General features: G+C 39.4%; 1 protein-coding gene across 8 annotated transcripts in view; it reads left to right on the top strand.

Annotated features, from left to right (window-relative positions):
- LOC118617124 (LIM domain containing preferred translocation partner in lipoma) overlaps window positions 1–20034 on the top strand; it is a 635781-nt gene that overhangs the window by 147268 nt on the left and 468479 nt on the right. For all 8 annotated transcript variants that reach the window (XM_036242751.1, XM_036242755.1, XM_036242758.1 and 5 more), the window contains one exon: window positions 13824–13886. The gene's annotated coding sequence lies outside the window, so the exon portion shown is untranslated. The remainder of the gene's footprint in view (window positions 1–13823; window positions 13887–20034) is intronic.

Genomic DNA, 20034 nt, shown 5'->3' on the forward strand with positions numbered 1-20034 from the left:
CAGAATAAGTTCTTAATAAATAATTGGCATTTTTGTTGATGTTATTATCTGTAACCACAATGCTTTCCCTTCATCCTCTTATGGGGATAGACTGTGGCTATAGGAAATATTACTTGTTAAAATGCTTTGTACTGGATAGAAACTGTCTACGTAATGAATAATGCCATTAAAGAAAGCTTAAAATCAACTCTACTTTCTTCTTTTTAATTTTCACTTATATGTCATTAGTCCTCAAGTCTTGAATAGTTTCTTTGTTGCTGCATCTTTTGGATTTTTCCTGTTTTCTTTAATTCACCTACAATTACCTCAGGCTATCACTGCCTCCTGCTCTGCTGGTGTTCCTGCCTCCAGACTCCCTTAGAGCCCTGCTTCTCAAAGTGTGGTTCATGGAGCAGCAACATCACCCTCAGGCCTCACAGCTTATTGGAAATGTAGCATCTCAAGTCCCATCCAGAGTTGCTGAATCATGGGGCATGTTTCCCATCATGCTGTGGGCCTAGGTGTGATGCTACCACCCTTGCTCACAGTCCATGCTTGCCCAGTGTGTGTGTTTTCTGCCTCCAGAGTATTTCCTGATTTTGATTGCTCTCATGACCTCTTTTGCAAGAGGTGGTTGAGAGGTAGGTGAGGGGCCATGGAAGAGCCCTGGAGTAAGAGCATAGTAAATCAGTGCAAGTCACACTCCCTTACCTTGAGTTGGCTATAGAGTGTGTGAAGTGGTCTCTACACTTTTATGCTTTTTTCTTGAGGCCCTTCTCCATACCACATGGCAAGATCTAATGTTCATTGGATCATCCCTACCATACAGTGGTTTCCATGGTATCTAGAAACTTTGAAAGACCTTTTTGTGGCCTGCAAGGCTCTATCAGATGGGCCATGTCTTCTCCTTTATCTCTCACCTCTCACCACTTCACTCAGTGAGCTCCAGACACACTGGCCCCTCTTTTGTCCTGTGTCTAAGTCAAGTTCGTTTCTACCTGACTTTCCTTTGATTCTGTATATGGCTGGCTTGCAGTCATTATCCAATGCTTGGTACAGATGTCACCTCAGAGAGATCTTTCTTAATCTCTACCTGAAGTAGCATACCTCTCGCCTCCCCATCACTTTTTCCTATCGCTTTGTTTTATATTCTACATAGTAGAATATATTCTATGAGAGAAAATGGTTGTATGTCTGTTTTCTTTATATACAATGCAAACACTTTTGCTGAGAAATATCTTAGGCATAATAATAATAATGAAGATTTGCTAGGTATTTATGCTAGGTTCTGTATGCAGTAAATTCTGACGGATCAGTTCACTTGGATTATTTTGTTCTCTTTAATGGATTATTTATTTATATCTTTCTCTTCCTCTTAGGATGTTAGCTTTCTAAAGGTGGAGACCAGTCTTGTTGTTGCATATATTCCCAGCTTGTAGAAGATTGCCCGGCTCATCAAGAAATGGCTGTCTAGGAAATGAATGGATCTAGAAGATTAGCATTTAAGAACAGGTCTACTTGGAAGGAAAGAATAGTCTCTCTCACCCCCTATTCCAGACCTGTTCCAGGAGAATATAACCTTAAGTTCAACTTCATCTTTAGTCTAAGAGAGCAAGCAGGCTTTGGAATCTCATGAAGGGTCTGATCTAGGGGCCTTGGGTGCAGATGCAGATCCTGACAGTCTGGGAGTCAGTTTTCAAGTGGCATTTTATGAGAATAAGTCCTTTCTAAAGGCTTAAGTTTGGCATTTGGTGTGTTTGAACATGCAAGGCCTCTGACTGTATGTTCTCTTGCACACATCGTCAGTGTGCGTATGTGAACCTTTTATTATTATGGACTTAGTGGCAGTAACCATGGTGAGTAGACCTATCACACAGCATTTTTTTTTTTTTTTTTGAGTCAGTTTAAAATGCTGACAATTAAATATACCGTAGTCTTTTAAGCAATCCATCAGTCTCTCTTGTTGTCATGGTGACCGGAGTATATTTAGAAATGTGACAAGTACACTGAGTTCAATTGCACTTTTGCCAAAACATAGTTTTGCAGCTAAAATTGAATTTCCTGATTGAAGATCCAAGTGCTGTTAAGGGGGCATGATCATTTCTATACATTATTCTGGAAGCAAACTTACATCATTCTATTAAATCACCAGTAAAAGTCTTATCAGGATAGTAAGATATTGGTGCTTGAAGTAGTTGTACTTACAGTTGATGAAATAACATGAAATAAAGGTGGCATCATGTTTGTTCCTTTAAAAATGAAATTAGGCCTTACCAGTATAACTAGTTTAATGATTAATTCCTTTATATCTTTATAAAGAAGTTATAGGTAGCCCTGGCCTAGTAACTCAGTACTTTAGAGGATTGTCCCAATACGCCAAGGTTGTGAGTTATTCCCTGGTCAGGGCACACACAAGAGTCAACCAGAGAATGCACAAATGAGTGGAATGGCAAATCTCTCTGCCTTTCTCTCTTTCTCTCTTCCTCTCTCAAATCAATAAGTAATAATAAAAAAGAAATTGTAGCTCAATGTGCATGCATCTATTCCTTCAGATTATATTTAATATTATATAATAATTTATTAAGGACTTCCTCTCTCCTACTTGTAATCTATCCTTAACAACATGAGAACTTTTATTTTTATTTGGTCTGACTTCAGATTAATAAGCATCCTTATTTTTCTCCAACCTCATTTCTTCTGGGTTTTAAATTAAGTGGAATAAAGAGATCAGATGAACATGACTGTTTTTCTAAACAAAGGAAAAGTAAAAGTCTTCTCTTGTCTAATCAGGAACTTGGTTTGTATTTTCACTTCCCTGTGGTCCTTTGTCCTGTCGCCATAGTGCTGAGAATGATGTTGAGTATGAACTGCTTGCTTATCTGACCACAGAAAGTTGAGGAAGGTATGCAGAGGCTGGGTAGGACAGATTTTCTCCTCTTGAGGTGAGAAACAGATACTCCTGGATACTTTCGCTTCTCTGTTTAAATGGAGCAGAGTGCTTTGGCCTCTGGGATAGATTTTTGAGCCTTTGATTATATGGCTAAACTGTTTATTTCTTTCATGTACACTGCAAGCACTGGTAAGAGACATCCTAGTTATAATAACAATGAATAAGATCTACCGAGTTTTTACCACTTGGGAGGCACTGTGTACATAGAAAGCTCTTTAATGGGTCATTTTGCCAGAGCTTCACAATAATCTTATGAGTAGGTCCTACTGTCATTCTCACCTTACATTGAAGAAACCGGGTTAGAGAGCTTTTTAATCTTTCTTACGGGTATACCTTGAGTAGTAGCAGAGTCTGGATTCTGCTCCAGGTGCCCCAAGAGTCAGTGCCTGCCCCATAGGGGGCACACGATATTTGTTGACTAACTCATGGTGAAGTCATAGAGAGGTCTCAGTATTTATTATTTATTTATTTATTTATTTATTTTTTGCATTTATCTTCAGATAGAGTGGGAGTGGGGGGGGAGAGAAACATCAATGCAAGAGAGACACATCGAGTGGTTGCTACCCACACGACCCCAACCGGGGCAGGGACAAACTGCAACTGAGTTACATGCCCTTAGCAGGAACCAAACCCGGGACTCTCTGGTCCGCAGGCTGATGCTCTAACCAGCCAGGGCTTCAGATGCTTATTGAAGTGGCAGCTCCATAAGGGAAAACAGGTAGCAGGATATGGAAGCAGAGCCACTCTGTCTTTCCTCATGGTTCAGAACCACCAAAGGACATTAGTACTAGACAGGAAGAGAAACGACATCCATCCCTCCTGGGACAGCGTTTCAGTGTCGGGATCTTTTCATGCTCTCAAATATGAATTTTTATTTATGAAAGTTATAGTTAATGATATTCATCATGTTAGAAATTATAACAGAAATTTTAAAAATATGTTTAAATGCAAAATATTTGTATAAAAATAGTGCATTTCCCAAAACAAATTTAAAAAGTTATCAAGAAAAGTGGTAACTGGATTCTCACTCTGCTTTCAAGTTGTTGTGATATGTGTTTTGATTCAAGTTTATGAAGAAAATCTAGAAAGGATTTCCAGAAAGGATTAAAGAAGGAAGGAAAAAGGAGGGTACTGTGGTTTATTTGCCTTTGATACTACACCAAAACTTAACAAATGGTAGTTTTCTGAAGTTCAGGTAAATTGTGAAATCTGAAATCAATAAATGTTTTCCTCTCTGTTATATTAAAATCTAGTGGTCTAAGTATTACTTTAAATGGATTCCCACCTATGATTCTGGAACATACATTGACCATTAGGAAACTGTTCACATTTTGCTCTATAACAGAAAAATCACGTTCATTGATACCACTGCTAATTTCGTCAAGAAAGTATTTTAAGATTTAGGAAGATGTCAAGTGTGTAACAGGAGATGTAAGACTTTCAAAATTTTAATTTCCACTTTAAAATTTGGATTTTATCATTGGCAACAAAAATTGTTAGTTGATTTCCTTGAAACGATAGGCTCTCTCGCTTTATTTTTGAGAAAATATCCAGCAAAATGAAAGTCCGAATGACCTTGGTTTGTCAGTCATTCTCTCAGATAAAAATGATGCTCCATGCAAAAAGCTGATAGTTCAGCCCTTAATTCAAACAAGGACCCAAGTGCATTTCTTGGAAACAACCTTTGCAGTTTGGGATTCAGCAGAGATGCTTCATGCATACTTCCTATTTCATCACATGGAATATTAAAAAGATATGTACTTAAGAAATGAGATTTAATGAAATTAATAATTTTTAATACCAGAAGGACAGTTTTAAGTGAAACTAGCTTGCGGACCCACCTTTACTGTTGGGTGCCTGGTGGTACAATGACTACAAGGACAATGACTTTCGGTACATTTCAGTTGCATTGGCTTGATATATATTAAAACCCCAACCATTTCCCCCCACTACTGCTTTTGTACCATTGGTGTCAATGTCAACACGTTGGAAATGGCTAATCTCACATTGCCGGTATTATGAACTTGCAGACCCTTGAAAAAGTCTAGATCTGCCCCCCCCCCCCCCCCGACACACACACACACATGATTGTGGACATTGAGACCCACTAATGTAACCAGTCCTTTCATTTTATCCAAGGGGAGAGCTGAGAGACCTACCTAAGACACCACACTCGTCAGTGGGGGACCGGGACGAGAAGCCCGTTGTTATTGCATTCCTCTTTTTTTTTTTTCTTTTTTCCCCATTTGTCTTTCTGCTTCAGTTTCAGGTTTAAAGTAGATGTTTCTGAACTCGTTTTCGTGAAAGTGGAGCTTCTTCGGAAGGAGTCCCATACTTTTTGCATGTTAAACCCTTTGCGTACTCCCCTGCCCTGCACTCACCGCATCGCGGCTCCCTCTTCTGTTTTCAGGGGTGACCGCTGCCTCCTCTTTGAACAGAAATGCTTTGTCTCGGCCTAGGCTGAGAAGTGCAAGGAGTTGACTGTTTGTTCATTTTTTGGTTTAAAATTCCAGCTTTGTGGGGAACAAAATCAGAGTCTGGGTTGAAGCAGCCACTTCCTTCTTCACTAGGTTAGTTGAAAGTCACAGGAAGGGACATTGTACACACAGCCATTGTCTTTCATATCACTACATGTCCCTGGACAGCTACCCTCCTGCCCCTCAGTTCTCCATTAAAGCGTCTCTCCCCATTTCTCTTCTTTCTTCCCTGTGGGAGGGAGGGAGATTGCCCAATACAAATTACTCTTAATTTTGCGTTTGCTTATGTTAACATTTTAAGTGATGTGTTTTCTTCAATAAAAACTGGTCAGACTCTGAAATCATAATAAAGAATGCCGAGAAAGGCGAAGGAACCAGACCCAGATCCTTTCTCTTTAATACCTATCTCCTGTTTTAGAGTGGGTTTCTGGGCGGCTTGGCTCCTGAGAGGGGCTGCAGTGTGTGGAAATGAGTAAATCTGGCAAACCGTGAGAGTGGCTTGCAGGCTCCCAAATGTATTGTTTTCTTAATTTCAAATAAGTTGGATGTTCTTCTGTAATATCTTTTTTCTTTCTTGTTTCTCATCCACCATTTTATTGTTTTCCCTTACTAGTGAGCTTTTAAAAATTAAACTCTGTTTTCTAACATTCTTCTGATTCTTTTTCCATGTCTGTCTTGGTTACTCAAAGTGATATCTGACTTGACCTTTGGTTACTGTGCATCAGCTCTAACCTAAACCTAGGCCTTTGGTGACTACCATTCCTTTCCACAAAACTGATCTTTCCTGCCTTCAGTGACCTGTCAACCATTGAGTCTTTCTTTCTTTCTTTCTTTCTTTCTTTCTTTCTTTCTTTCTTTCTTTCTTTCTTTCTTTCTTTCTTTCTTTCTTTCTCTCTTTCTTTCTCTCTTTCTTTCTCTCTTTCTTTCTCTCTTTCTCTCTTTCTCTCTTTCTCTCTTTCTCTCTTTCTTTCTTCCTCCCTCCCTCCCTCCCTCCCTCCCCTCCTTCCCTCCTTCCTTCCCTCCTTCCTTCCTTCCTTCCTTCCTTCCTTCCTTCCTTCCTTCCTTCCTTCCTTCCTTCCTTCCTTCCTTCCTTCCTTTTCTCTGTCTCTTTCTCTCTTTCCTTTTCTTTCTTTCTTAGACTTACAGTTATGATTTTTCCTCACTGTTTATTAGGCCCACAAATTGCCTAGCAGCAGTTCTATTTTAACTCTTCAAAATGTGTTTTCTGCCTCCTCGTCTAAGCTCCTGGAGCATGGGGACTGTCCTGTGCTTGGTGCATTATAGGTGCTCCATGGATGTACTGAGGAATGTTATGCTTATGCAGGGTTGCTTCTTCAAAGGGCATTCTTCAAATTTTTGTCTAGAGACCTGAGCCATTGTTCATCTCTCATTATTGGGCAGCTGAATCTCAGAAACATATAACTGCGATTGTCCATCTTTTCATGCAGACTCCCTCCCACTGCCAAGACATCATACATGCCTTCCCCGACTAATGGTCATTTAGCATCTACTTGAACACTTCCAATTCTTTGTGAGGCACTTTGTTCTACTGCTGGGCAGCTTCTGATTTAAAGTCTTCCTTTATATTTCCCTGAAACTAGTTTCCATGGTTTCAACCCTACTGGTCTAGATTGTATATTTTCAAAAAAGTGTAATATGGCTTGCACGTGACACAACCTCATTCACCTCTTCCTTCAGTCTTTTTTTAACTGTTTACATCCCAGGACTTAAGGTTTGCATGCTATCTTTTTTTATGCTTTCCCATTTCCACATCACTCTCTGTTGTCATCATGTCATCCAACTGTAAGTCCTCATTCAAGCCCAATTTTCTCTCTGTTAGATATTGACAACAGTATGAGTCTGTGGGTCTGGAAGCTGTGATATAAATTCTAGTACCATAATGTATGAGGTTTGTGAACTTGATCAAGTTACTTAATTTTTCTAAGCTTTGGTTTAAGATGCAAACTTAACATGGTTTTCTTGACAAGTAGTATTTTTCTCTGCACAAATTTTCTCAACATTTCAATTCATGAGTTCATCCTTTATTATTATTTCTTTGAAAAACATTTTTTTTTCACCCTTTAATGGATTAGGGATGATTGGTCACTGCACATTACTTAACTCCTCAATGAACCCCTCACTTAGTAGCATTTAGAATCATTCAATTGAGCAACAAATTTTCAATATTAAATGTTCAATTAATTTCAACCCAACCAACATTTGCCAAGCAACATATGACATGCATTTGTAGTAGGCAGTTAGACAGACTAGAGCAGAGCAAGGACAATGGGCCAGGTGCAGAACTCACCAGGGAAGAAAGTCCTGGGTGCCTAGCAATGGACAAAACTAGGAAAACAAGGACCTCACCCCCAGGGTAACCTTTCCTTCCCTAGCTTATTGCTGGTCATGCCATTTAGAGAAACTGGCCTTTTATTTCGCTGGTCATGCTGTTTAGACCCTCTCCTGACTTTCCTCACCTGGCATGTCACTAGTCATGTGTGTTAGACTCCCCTAGCGGTGGAATGAACAAAGGGACTGGAGAATAGCCCTTAATCATTAAGCTCCCAGGACAATGAAATTCTGACCTGTATCAGATACATGTAAGCCTCAGTTGTGTTTTAGCTACAGTCCCAGAAAAGCAGCAAAACCAGACAAGTGACTCCAGGTTTGTCCAGGAACAACTACAAATGACCTCCTGATCTGGTGCTGACCAATCAGTAGACACCAGGATCCTAAAAGGACACACTTGGAAAGCTGATAAACATTCTGTTGGGGTCCTCCCCTGAGACCCCCAGATAAATACCCTTAGGCGGAGGACCCAGTGTGGCTCTCCCTTCCCCCAGGCATTTCCTTGCCTCTATCTCTGAAGCTCTGAGGGCTTTTGCCTCTGGTAACTTGTTTCCTGAGCCCATTTCCTTTACAGTTTACATCTTCTGCCTCTGAGACTTTCCAAATAATCTTTTTCTTGTAGTTTTGAGTCTTGGCTCTGAATTCTTTCTTAGCCAGAACTCAAGTCCCGAGGTTGCTAAACGGAGGTCAGGTCTGACTGCATCAGTCTAACTCCTGGTGCCCTTTTTGAGTCACCACTGCCAACACACTCTAAATGCTGCAGGAATCACACAGAATGCTTTTTTTCATTTGTTCATGCATTTATTCATTAGACCTTTTCTTGTGCACCTACTAATGACCATATTTTGGATTTGAAATTTTGATTTAAGAAACTGAGTTAATCAAGGTTTCTCTCTTCAACACACACAAACAAATAAAAGTGATCAGGTAGTATGGTAATTTTAGTGATCTAGATATGGAACCAGGCATCATGCTAATTTTCAGAAAGACTGCTTCCCAAACTTTTCTGGATCAGGAAAACCTTCACAGCTGGGAAGATGCTTACAGATTAAGTAGGGTCTTAGAGTCCACTAGAACAATAAGACCTGTACTGAGTTTAGTTATATTTGGTTATGAAGTCATTTTTGTAAAAACCAACCTCTAGGTTCCAAAGTTCCATGTGTTACCCTCACCCGTTCCCACAGTTGCACACATGCAATATTTTTTATTTTCTGTTTAGTTTAAAGTCCTTCGATCAACATAATAACTGAAGGTATGTGGGGTGATATTATAGACTCACTTTTGGGACCTACTGTATGAATGCATATATCCATATTCCAAGGTACAAATATACATAAAAACAATCTCTTGATGGTAGGACACATCACCAAGTCCTTTTTTATCCATTATTTCACTTGCTTTTTGTATAACAGCTTAGTGCTTGTGAGTTTCCTGAGTGTCTTAAGAACTCTTACTGATAGATATTAGCACAATGATTAGCACTGAATAATTATATATGGAAGATTTGCAAATGATTTATCTCTCTTTATTCCAAAGTAATCATGCTGTGTTTTCTGAATTTACTTAGATCCCTAAAGTGGGTATCTAGACAAAAGTCTTTTTTTACCATTTTTTTCATCAGTCTTGTCACTTCTCAAATGGAAATATTGCTACTATTACTAATAATAACACCAATTTTACCTTACTGGACTGAGGTAGAGGGTAAAATCATTAATCTGCGTGAGAGCATAATGTGTATAACTGGTCCTAATTGTAAATACATAATGTACTTTTTAAGTGACCAGATTGTCAGCTACTTAAGTCAAGGTGAATTCAGCTTAATTAATAATTTTTTTTTACTGTTTCTTTAAACTTTCTGAGGTACCTTCATGTTTACTTTCTTCTGTTTACCCCATAGTGATTGCTGGCAAGTGCTGTATGTTTAATAAGCTCTTGTTGATTTATTTTTTAAAGGCACTACTGATATTTTTGCTTAGGATCCCTAAAACCCTCTTATTTAATTTCTAGATCATAAGTTCTTTTGATAGAATCCTTATAAATATCACATGAAGAAGTTGAGCATTACCTTTAGGCCAAAGCAATTTACTTTTCAAAAATCTGATTAATTTCAACACAATCAGCGAGGATGTCAGAAGATCTCAGTGCCTCTGATAGATGCTGACAGGTGAGGAAATTAAAATCAGGGAGGGAAGCAATTAAATACTGGCAAACATTACTTTAATGAGACAACCAAATCATTCATAAGCCATGGAATATGTTGTATTCATGATAAGTATCTTAGGGAGGTGGTGAGAGAGTGTGTTTAATGTTCTTCATGGAGGTTTGAGGGTGGCGGAGGACAGTCCATGTTTGTCATCTATTCCTTTTGCCCTACCCTAACATTTCAATTGCTTTGGGGGACAGATGTCCTAATAATCATGCTTCAGACTATGACATTGTTTAATTTAAACACATCTTAGTACAAGTAATCCTTTCACCACCACATAAAACTTACCCAAATGCTCACAGTCTAGACAAAAAAAAAAAAATGCTGGCCTTTCACAGTGGTTTCGGGATAACCATGGTCAAGGCCTGTGCAAAGAGAAACAAAAATGTATATTTCTTGCAAATTTATATTTGGGAATGATAGGGCTAACAGCAGAACCCGGGTCCTCAATCCACATGCCAGTGTTGTTTTCAAGGTATCACTCCCTTTTCAGAAAGAACATCTGGGACCACAGGGCCGAGGAACTACCCATTTATGGGATTAGTGCGAGTGTCAATAGGTTATATCATATTTTGCATTGGTACTATAGCACTCATAAATATTAAGTGTTAAGAGGCACCTTTACATTGGCCTCAGCAATCTAATGTTAGTTGGTTGGAATTTTTGTTCATAATGTTAGAATCATCATGCTAAAGCAATATTACTTGAAAATTATCTTAGGGTGACGTGGTTGATTCAAAAGGTAGCATGGTTTGTGAAAAACTTGTTGAAACAGGTCTTTCTGACCTTTTCATTTATCATGTTCTATTCTTTTCTGCTTTGTTTTCTTTTTCTTTGTTCCTCATCATTTTTTCTTCCACTCATTTTTATTTTTCTGGTTTTATTTGTTCCCTCCTGTTTGCCCCAAAATGTAGCAGAAATTATCAGTTATTCTATATTAGTCCCAACTAGGTTTGGCGAGTCTTGCTTTTGCATGGATTCTAATTAATAGGTGGAAGTTTTGTGAGTTAGAGGTTGATCGTTGTTGTTGTTGAAGTTGCTTCTGGAGATGAGAATATTTTTCTTGGGACAGGATGGGTGTTTTGCCAGACTCTGGTTCAGCAGTCATGAAATACACAGACGCAGCCAAGGATACTGGCTCCACTACCAAGATGCTAGAGTGGGATTTGTCAGTTGTCCCAGATGTCTTTCTGGGTTTAGTGGAGAACTCAATGGCATTAGGCAACACTCAGGAGTCACTGAGGACACATGCCACTAAAATCATGTGCAGGGGACTGGTGAACTTCTTAGCTGGAAGACTTCCGCTTTTCTACTGCTTAAGATGAGACTTACTGATCAAGGCCCCTTCATGAAAGTTTAATGGTGTCAACTTCTCTGTTATTTCTGTGGCTTGTGTTTTGAGAGCTTGCACAAGGATGTTGCATCTTTGAAACCTCACTGGGGCGAGCTGAGAAAGTGTTCCTGGTAACCCTGCATCAAATACACCTTCTGCATCAGCTTAGTAATGTGTTGCCCTCTGGTTAGACCACAAATGTGAAGGCTTCTTTCTGTCCTTTCACTTGCTAATGAAGCAGGACTCAATACTAGATGTTTTTTTTTCCCCTGTGTTTTGTTGTTGTTAATCCTCACCCAAGAATATTTGATATTTTCCATTACTTTTTTCCTTTTTTTTCTTAGGAGTGAAAGGGAGGGAGTGAGGAAGGGAAAGAGAGGAGAGATATGTGAAAGAGACACATAAGTTGGTTGCCTTCCAGAGATCAAACTGCAACCAGATATGTGCCCTTGACCCGGAATCGAACCCGTGACCCTTCAGTATAAAGGCTGACACTCTAACTACTGAACCACACTGGCCAGGGTGATACTTAATGTGTTTTGGTGCCTTGACAATTTACCTTCATATAGTATATACTCATTTCCCTTTTCCTTCCAAATAGAGCACTCGCAAATGGGAGCTGCCCTATGAGTAGGAGGGCCCTTACTAGATTTGGTGGTAAGGTACAAGGTTACTTTTAAAAAATATATGTTTTTATTGATATTTTTAGAGAGAGAGGAAGGGAGAGAGAGATAGAAACATCAACGTGAGAGAGAAGCACCGATTGGCTGCCTCCTGCACCTCCCCACCAGGGATCGGACCTGCAAGCCGGGCATGTACCCTGATTGGGGATCGAACCAGGACTTCTCAGTCCATGGGGTGATGCTCAATCCACTGAGCCACACCGTCTGGGCCAAGGTTACTTTTTTATCTGTTTCATATTAACCATATAATCCTTGAAGATAGGTTTTGATAAAATTAGGGTAAATAAGTCTCATTGGAGTTATAGTGAGGATGATTTGAGATAAAACGGTCATAAAATATTTTTCATGCTATGAAGTAGAATGCTAAAAGATGATTCATGTTTTGATTTTGGTGGCATATGACAAGAATTTATTGTCATGCATCCTATCAACCATGTCCTGTTCTCAATCTGATTGGAGTCCTATATAAAAAGGATATATTACAAAAACTTCCCAGAGGTCATATACTGCTCAGTAAATTTATCCATTGTATTAAAGCAAATGCTTTCATTGCAGTCCAGTTGGATGTACCATCTCTCTGACCCTAAGGCATGATGTAAAACTCCAAAAGGACTTGAGATACAACTGTGGTCTAGTTTTGCTGTTGTTAATCCTCACCTGAGGATATTTTTTCATTATTTTTTAGAGAAAGTGGAAGGGAAGGAGGGGGAGAGAGAGAGAGAAACATCAATGTGAGAGAGACACATCAATTGGTTGCTTCCCTCACAACCCCAACTGGGGCTGGGGATCAAGCCTGCAGTCCAGGGTTCTGGGAAACCCTTTGGTTCCGTTGAGCCAGACCTGCCAGGACACACATGTGGTCTTTTACTTAAAGCAGTACCTCTTGCTTTTGGGATTGAGGAGTCACTTGATTTCTAACTTGAGGCTTTGGCTTTGGGGACAAAAGTTCTTTGTGTTGTTGTTAGGTCAGGCCATGTAAAATTGGCATAGAGAAATATTATGGTATTTTAAAACTAGGGACACAAAATCCCAGTCCAGAGATATTCCCTAGTATGGTGTGCTTATAACATCATTCTTTGATCATGAAAACGTAGTCTTATAGGAAGATATATTGAGTGTACCACCACTGTTCATATCTATCGATGTGAAATAATGGAGGACAGTCTTCCAAATAATGTTTAAGTGAGCTTTGGCTATGAAGTAGATATTATAATCCTCATTTACATATAAGGAAATTGACACTCAGTTGAAGTAACTTGCCTACAGCCATTGGTTAGAGGAAGACAAGTCTGACCAGCTCCAAATCCCATGTGTGTGTGCTACTTCCTCGTGTCAGTCAAATAGCTAGTTTTATTTTATCCTTCCTCCTTTCACCCAGCCTAGTGGATCAAGTCAATGAGCTGTTTGTCTTTGTATTTTCCCAACCTAATGCCTTAAAAGACATTGAGGTATAAAGGACAAAAGCCACAAGACCAAAGAGTCCAAACTCACACCTTGCCGTGTATATACTGTATAGTCTTGGCAAATTATCTACCTATTCTGCCCTCAGTTTACATCTGTAAAATGAGTATGATAATACCCATTTCACATGGTATGTGTGAAATTAATTGTGAGAGAGATGTTTGTTCCCTTCTCTATCCCTCTGTGATCTTCTGTTTCTTTACTGATGAAGTAGAATAATCTCTTCCTGCTTCTTCATCATGTTGGTGGGGGATGAAATGAGATAATGAATGTGAAAATGTTTTTCCAAATAAGAAGCTGCTATGTAGATATGAGTTCATGATCTTTTATAAATAAATATAGCTTAGTGTCTAAGAGTAACTTTTACCTAATCTTTCGTTTACAGACACGAGCATTGCAGTTTGCTGAACCTTGTGTCCACTGACCATTCCAAGAGCTATTATCTGAGGTAAGAGAGGACTGGCTTCATGCTTATGAAATGCTAATAAGCATCTTAGCCAATACTGTTTAAGGTTGATTTCACTCCCAACAGAAGAAACACAAAGGTCTTTCATGAACATCAAAACTGAAAAATGGCCAAGACAATGAACTGCCCTCCTTTGATGTCTTCCAGATTTAATTTTCCCTTTCAAATTTGAGCCCTTAAGGTTTAATACAAAAAGCTCAAAAATCTGGGCCACACAGCAGTATTTAATTTAATGAGTACTTAAGTGTCTGTAATATGCCATGTGCTAGAATGTTCTTATCTATTGCCTTCTTGTATGCCCAGCTAGTGTGTGGCAGGAGAGCTTCCTCTCTAGTTTATGGTCCATTTTTTAGTGTGTTTTTCACTACATGATGTTACCACTGTTATCTAGCTCTGAAGGGGCCAAACTGTACTAGTGATGTCCATTACCATCTCTTAACTACCCATTCCCCCAATCTCAAAAAGACATAATCCAAGATTACAGCAGCAACAAAAATTCCTAATAAGAAAATGAGTTAGAGTCTTCTGAAACCCGGGACCCATAATATCTTCAAGCCCCTGTTCTGGGGGACCAGTGTGAAAGAAATGAGCCTTTCACTGAATGCATTCTTCTCGAATTTGTCAAGAAAGTAGAGGCCAGGAAAAAAGTAGGAAAGAAGCATGATAGTTGTAGAATTTGCAGAATGTGAATTTTCTCCTATGGCTATCTAGCTGATATCTGCACTTCCAGGTTCACGCTGTTGTGTTCTCAGTCATGGTTTAGAAGTCTTAGGCAGAAAGAGGTGAAGTAGTCAATATGGTATTCCTAACTGCAGGGTTTGTAGAATAACATCTTTGTGGAAAATCTGATATCAACATAAAAATAATGTAAATACTTGTCCTGTTGGATATTTCTATTTTCTTTATGTTGTTTTCATGATTGTGAACTTGTCAACATGACTTTAGTTCCATGGACCTTGAAGAGGATTGAAGTTCGTTGGTGCTGCCCCATATTTGTAGGTGTTAGCGGTTTAGGGTTAAGTGGAAGCTATGGTATTACATTAATATGGTTTTCAAAGCTAATATTCACCATACACATTGAATAAGAAACACATCATATGCAAATAAGGTAGGTGACCTATGGATGGCGAAACTCCTCTGTAATCAGGTCAGATGTCACAGTCCCTTTTGTTGGTTAGATTTTATTCTTGTGACTACAAAAGGAGGGTTAGCAGAAATGATAGTGGCTAAAAGTACAGGAATGGCTCCTGCCAGTCATTTGGTCCCTCTGTAGTCCATGAAACACCTCTGGAGAAAAACTTCTTTCTCATGTAATTCATGTATTTACATGGATACATTTATCAGGAAAGAACACACTGTAGACATGTAATATCACAAATTTTGATAGTTGTGAGGTAGATATCTAACTTGTTCATTTAGAAACTGTAAATATTAGATTAACTTTTCTCCAAATGCCTATTGTTAAATATTAATAGAATAAGTGTTGAAAAGTGGTTAACTCTGCCCCTCCCCCCTTTCCACTGAAACCCATCTTGAAACTACAGAGAGGAGTTTAAGCAAGCCTTGAAAAATCAGGAAAATCGCTCATGAGAAAGAGGGCTTTCCATCTCTCTATCATCTATCTATCATCTATCTATCTATCATCTATCTATCTATCTATCTATCTATCTATCTATCTATCTATCTATCTATCACTGATCTATATGTTCTCTGTTTTTTTGAAATGTGGGTGCTGGTGGGGAGAGAAGGATAAAATCTTCTCAAATAACCTTTGGAAGGTGGAGAAGTAAAGTTTCGTGGGGCATGCTTCAGAATTTAAAGTAATCTTGTGGCAATAATTGATATCAGTGGCAGTAATGAAGAGAGAATAACACTTTAAATAAATAATTAGACTTGACAGTAGATGTGTCAACAGGTACCCACTTAATGAGTATAATCATTGTTTTTCTCTGCTCTTAATGTTATTCCACTGACTGTGGTGTGTTCCCTGTCCCATTTCCAAACCAAATCTATTTAAAGCTGCACTTCATGGAATCTGAAATGGTATACCCCATCTACTATTTAGAGCTGATACCCAATGTTCTTTAATAGGCAAGATCTGTACTTGAACTAGAACAGTCTTCTGGTCTCCTGCAGACTGTTGATTGTTTCTGTTTTCCACAGTGTGATTCATTAGCAAGGATGACTAATACCCACTTAATTCCTATGAACTTGTTTCTATTGCTGAAGTGACTTATTTATTACCTTTTGATGGAACAACCCTAGTTTGCCTTAAATCAAACTAATCAGTTATTATTTTCTGAGGTGGAGTTAGAGGCAGTAGTTTTAAATTAAATTATTATTATTTTAGTTAGCTGGATAGGATATCATTGTTTTGGGGAAGTGAAGCATAAGTTTTATGTTACGGTATGTAAACCGGATGTCATGAGAATCTAATTCTAACCCCAGCTCGAAAGGTGTCACCTTGGGCACGTCACTTTCCCTCTGCAGGGTCACCTCAGCATCTCACAACAGATGGAGTAGGACCCCTGATTATGGCATTACTTCTAGTCATATGGCCTACTGTCTGCAATTGCATTTCCTAGCCTGACCTTTCTTCTCCCTCCTGCTGCCATGTTTCCAAAGTCACAGGAAAATTCTAGGACTTCTAGGAAGCCTGTGTGAACATAGTTATTCTTCTATTTAGCTTTTGAATCTTTTACACACTAGAAGAGCAGTTAGGGATTTGAATGATGTGCTGTGATTGGGCATTTGTGCATTGGTTACCCGCTACCTCCAGTGACATCCAGTTTCTGGTTAGAAAGGGAAACTAAATTACTCTTTCCCCATGTTTCTCCACTCCATCATCTGGTCTCATTCTTAGAGGATCTGGTAAACTTATCCACTGGCAACATCAATTCATTCCTTGTTCTGTTGTTTGACTTTTCCAGGTTGCGTCATTGACCTGTAAGGAGAGTTCAGAATGTCAGAGCCAGAGGAGACTAGGAATCAATCTAGCTAACTTCTCTCATTTCAGATATAGAGATTTGGTGATCAGGGAGGGAATCCAATTTGTCTAAGGTATCAGTGGCAGAACCTGGACTAAAATTCTTTCTTCTGACTTTATAGTTGTATCTCTATTTTCGGAGAGAATTCTTTCTGTAAACTGTCCTTTCTCAACCCAATAAATAAAGGGTCATTGTCTTTCAGGTAAAACCAATGTCAACGCAGGGATGTGAGATACCTTAAAACATAAATGGATTATAGGCGTCCATTGGGGCAGTGGAATAGAGGGTTCTGGCTGACTTCGGCCCTCTGTGTTTACTAGGAGAACATGGATTCCCCTGTAGTTCTTTCTGTAAGAGATGACTTGACCCTGACATCACCCCTCTTTCCTCCACCCATCTTCTGGTCTGCCCTTTTCTGATCCAAAGAATGATAGGAAGCTGAGGATAAGCTCCTAGCTGGCTGTGTGCTGTGCATAGCTGTAAACATCAATAAAGAGGAGCTAGATGAAGGATTGATAATCAGGAGGACAGGAGAGTAACAGCCAACACAGTGGAATCGAGTCCAAGGCCTGCAATTCCCGGTCGCTGTGCTACACAAGGTTAAGAGGAGCATCTCTCATTCTTTCAGGCTTTCTCTCCACTTCGTTCTTGTGGGACTGGGTTGGGACCGAGAAGCAGCTGGAACGATCTCTGCCAAAACGAAACTCATGTTTTCATGACATTTCTAAGTCCAGAGAGGAGAGTAGTAATTATCCATTAGTTAGAAGATAACGTAGAGGCCAGTGGATGTAAACAGTAATCATGGTCCTCCTAATACTGAGAGACAAAATGTGGAAATCGTTTTACTGAAGCTGAGGTTCCGATTCTGCCTCTAATTAATCGGCTGGGACTTTGGTAAAGGGATGATCTTCCTTTGAACCTCAGTTTCTCCATGTATGGTACGGGAGAAGGGGGGAGTGGAAGAGCTGAGGGCAAATGTTGCCCCAGCCCTGACTTTCACAAGTCTCTGATTTGCCCGAAGTCCCATCGCAAGTTTGCAGTTGAACCCCGTCTTGAATTCAGACCCCTCTCTCAGGTTTGGAAGTCATCATTTTGATGACTTCTGCTGCTCATACTCTCTAAGTCACGTGTTTGCATTTCTCAGCCTGTTTTATTAAATAAACATTTCCTCTCTCAGTTGACGGGTCCTTTTCTGTGAAGGGACTTGCCTAACACCATTGTTCTTAATTTGTGTGTGTGTGTGTGCATGTGCTTGAGTGTGTGTACTTGGGAAAGGATTATGGAGTATTTGAAAACTCATATATGAATCTACAAAATAGAAAGTGCACATGTATCTAGAATGTTGTCTATAATTTTAGTTTTGTAGACCTTTGGAAGGCCACACATAGGTTCTAGGGTAAGGAAAAGATCATTTGAATGTGGGAAGTCAGAGATGACATTTGGGTAACACACATTTCCTACGGCTGTGGGGTTTTTCCCACAGTTCACCTATGTTTCTACTCTGGGTCTCAGCCTTATTTGTGAGCATGACTCTGGACTTTTATTTATTTCAAACAGTTGAGTAATGTTGTATTCACTCAAATTATTTATAACATTGAATCTGCTAAATGTTAGACATTTTAATACATTATTTTATTTAATCTCATAAAACAAAATTATTTTTCCCATTTTTTTATATGTTGCAACCAAAATCATCAGAAAGGGTGGGTAATTTGCCCAAAGTTATTGAGCTAATAAATAACACAGTCTGGCCCTGGCTAGTTGGGCTCAGAGGTTAGAGCGTCAGCCCTGGAACCGAAGGATCCAGCCCTGGTCCGCATTGTGCCAGAGGCGGCCACTTGATGTGTCTCTCTCACATCAATGTTCTCTCTCTCTCTCTCCCCCTTCCTCCCTTCCACTCTATCTAAAAATCAATTGAAAAATATCCTCAGATGAGGATTAACAATAAATAAATAAATAAATAAATAAATAAATAAATAAAATAACACAGTCTAGATTTAAATCTAGATCTCCTCTAAAATATGTGCGTACCTGCAGAGACAACGCTGAATATGAATAAGAACAATGAAACAATTTTATAACCCTTAGAAATCAATAATATGATAGCTAATTAATTAGATGCTTGTCTGGTACCTTAAGGCAGAACAAGAAATGTTGGACAATTGTATAAAATGCATTAAAAATAACTCATATATTTCCTTTTTAAACATTTCTATCAGGTTCGTGGTCTCAATTTTCCCATTTTTGTAAGTGAGATAAGGAGGAGACAGAGAGTGATTAGAGTCATAATGCCCCGATCATACTGTGAGTTATCAACTGAATTGGAATTTCAATTCTTTGGGGACTCCATTTGTTGTTTTCTCTCTGTTATATTGAGCGTGGGATTTTTAACAGAGAGAGACTTCTGAGCATGCATAAATCAGCACAAATGCAGATGTGAGCAGCTAGAACTTGGATTGCGCCAAGACGTAATGACTGCCACATGTGTGAAGCTAAGCTTGGTGCTGAGCGACCCATGGTGAGTACATGTGGGAGCCATGAGCGTGCAGGCTGGTGTCAGGGATGGAGCAGGCGTCAGAGCTGGTCAGGGGCTCGCCTGCACCTTGCAGAGGGGGCACAGAGGCAGAACAAGAACCAGACTTCATACCAGCACTCTACTGGTATGTCTGTTTTTCAGATTTTCCATCTTTCTTTGACTTATACTGACACTGACAGGCAGATAGACCTGAAGTGGGAAAACATCTTATTAGCTGCATGACCTTGCATGCATTACTTGATTTCTTTGGGTCTCAGTTTTATTGCCTATAAAATGGAAATCATACTTGATTGACAGGACTCTTGTTAAGAGAAGTGAAATACCTTTGTGCTGTTCAATATTCAGAAGCACTATTGTCAATATCCTTAATAATCCTCCTCGTAGCCCAGTGAGACAGGCATAGTTGTGCTGGTTTCATAGATTCTATTTCCTAACTTTATCTTGATACTTTTTAGATTTTTGCTTCTCAGGCTTTGGTCTGAAGGCCCGAAACATCAGCCTCACCTGGGAGTTTGTTAGAAATGCAGATCTCAGGCCCAGCCAGTGTGGCTCAGGGTTGAGCATCGACACATGCACCAAGAGGTCACCAGTTCGATTCCCGGTCAGG

This window comes from Molossus molossus, unplaced genomic scaffold, assembly GCF_014108415.1.
Source record: "Molossus molossus isolate mMolMol1 unplaced genomic scaffold, mMolMol1.p scaffold_m16_p_5, whole genome shotgun sequence".
Classification (NCBI taxonomy): domain Eukaryota; kingdom Metazoa; phylum Chordata; class Mammalia; order Chiroptera; family Molossidae; genus Molossus; species Molossus molossus.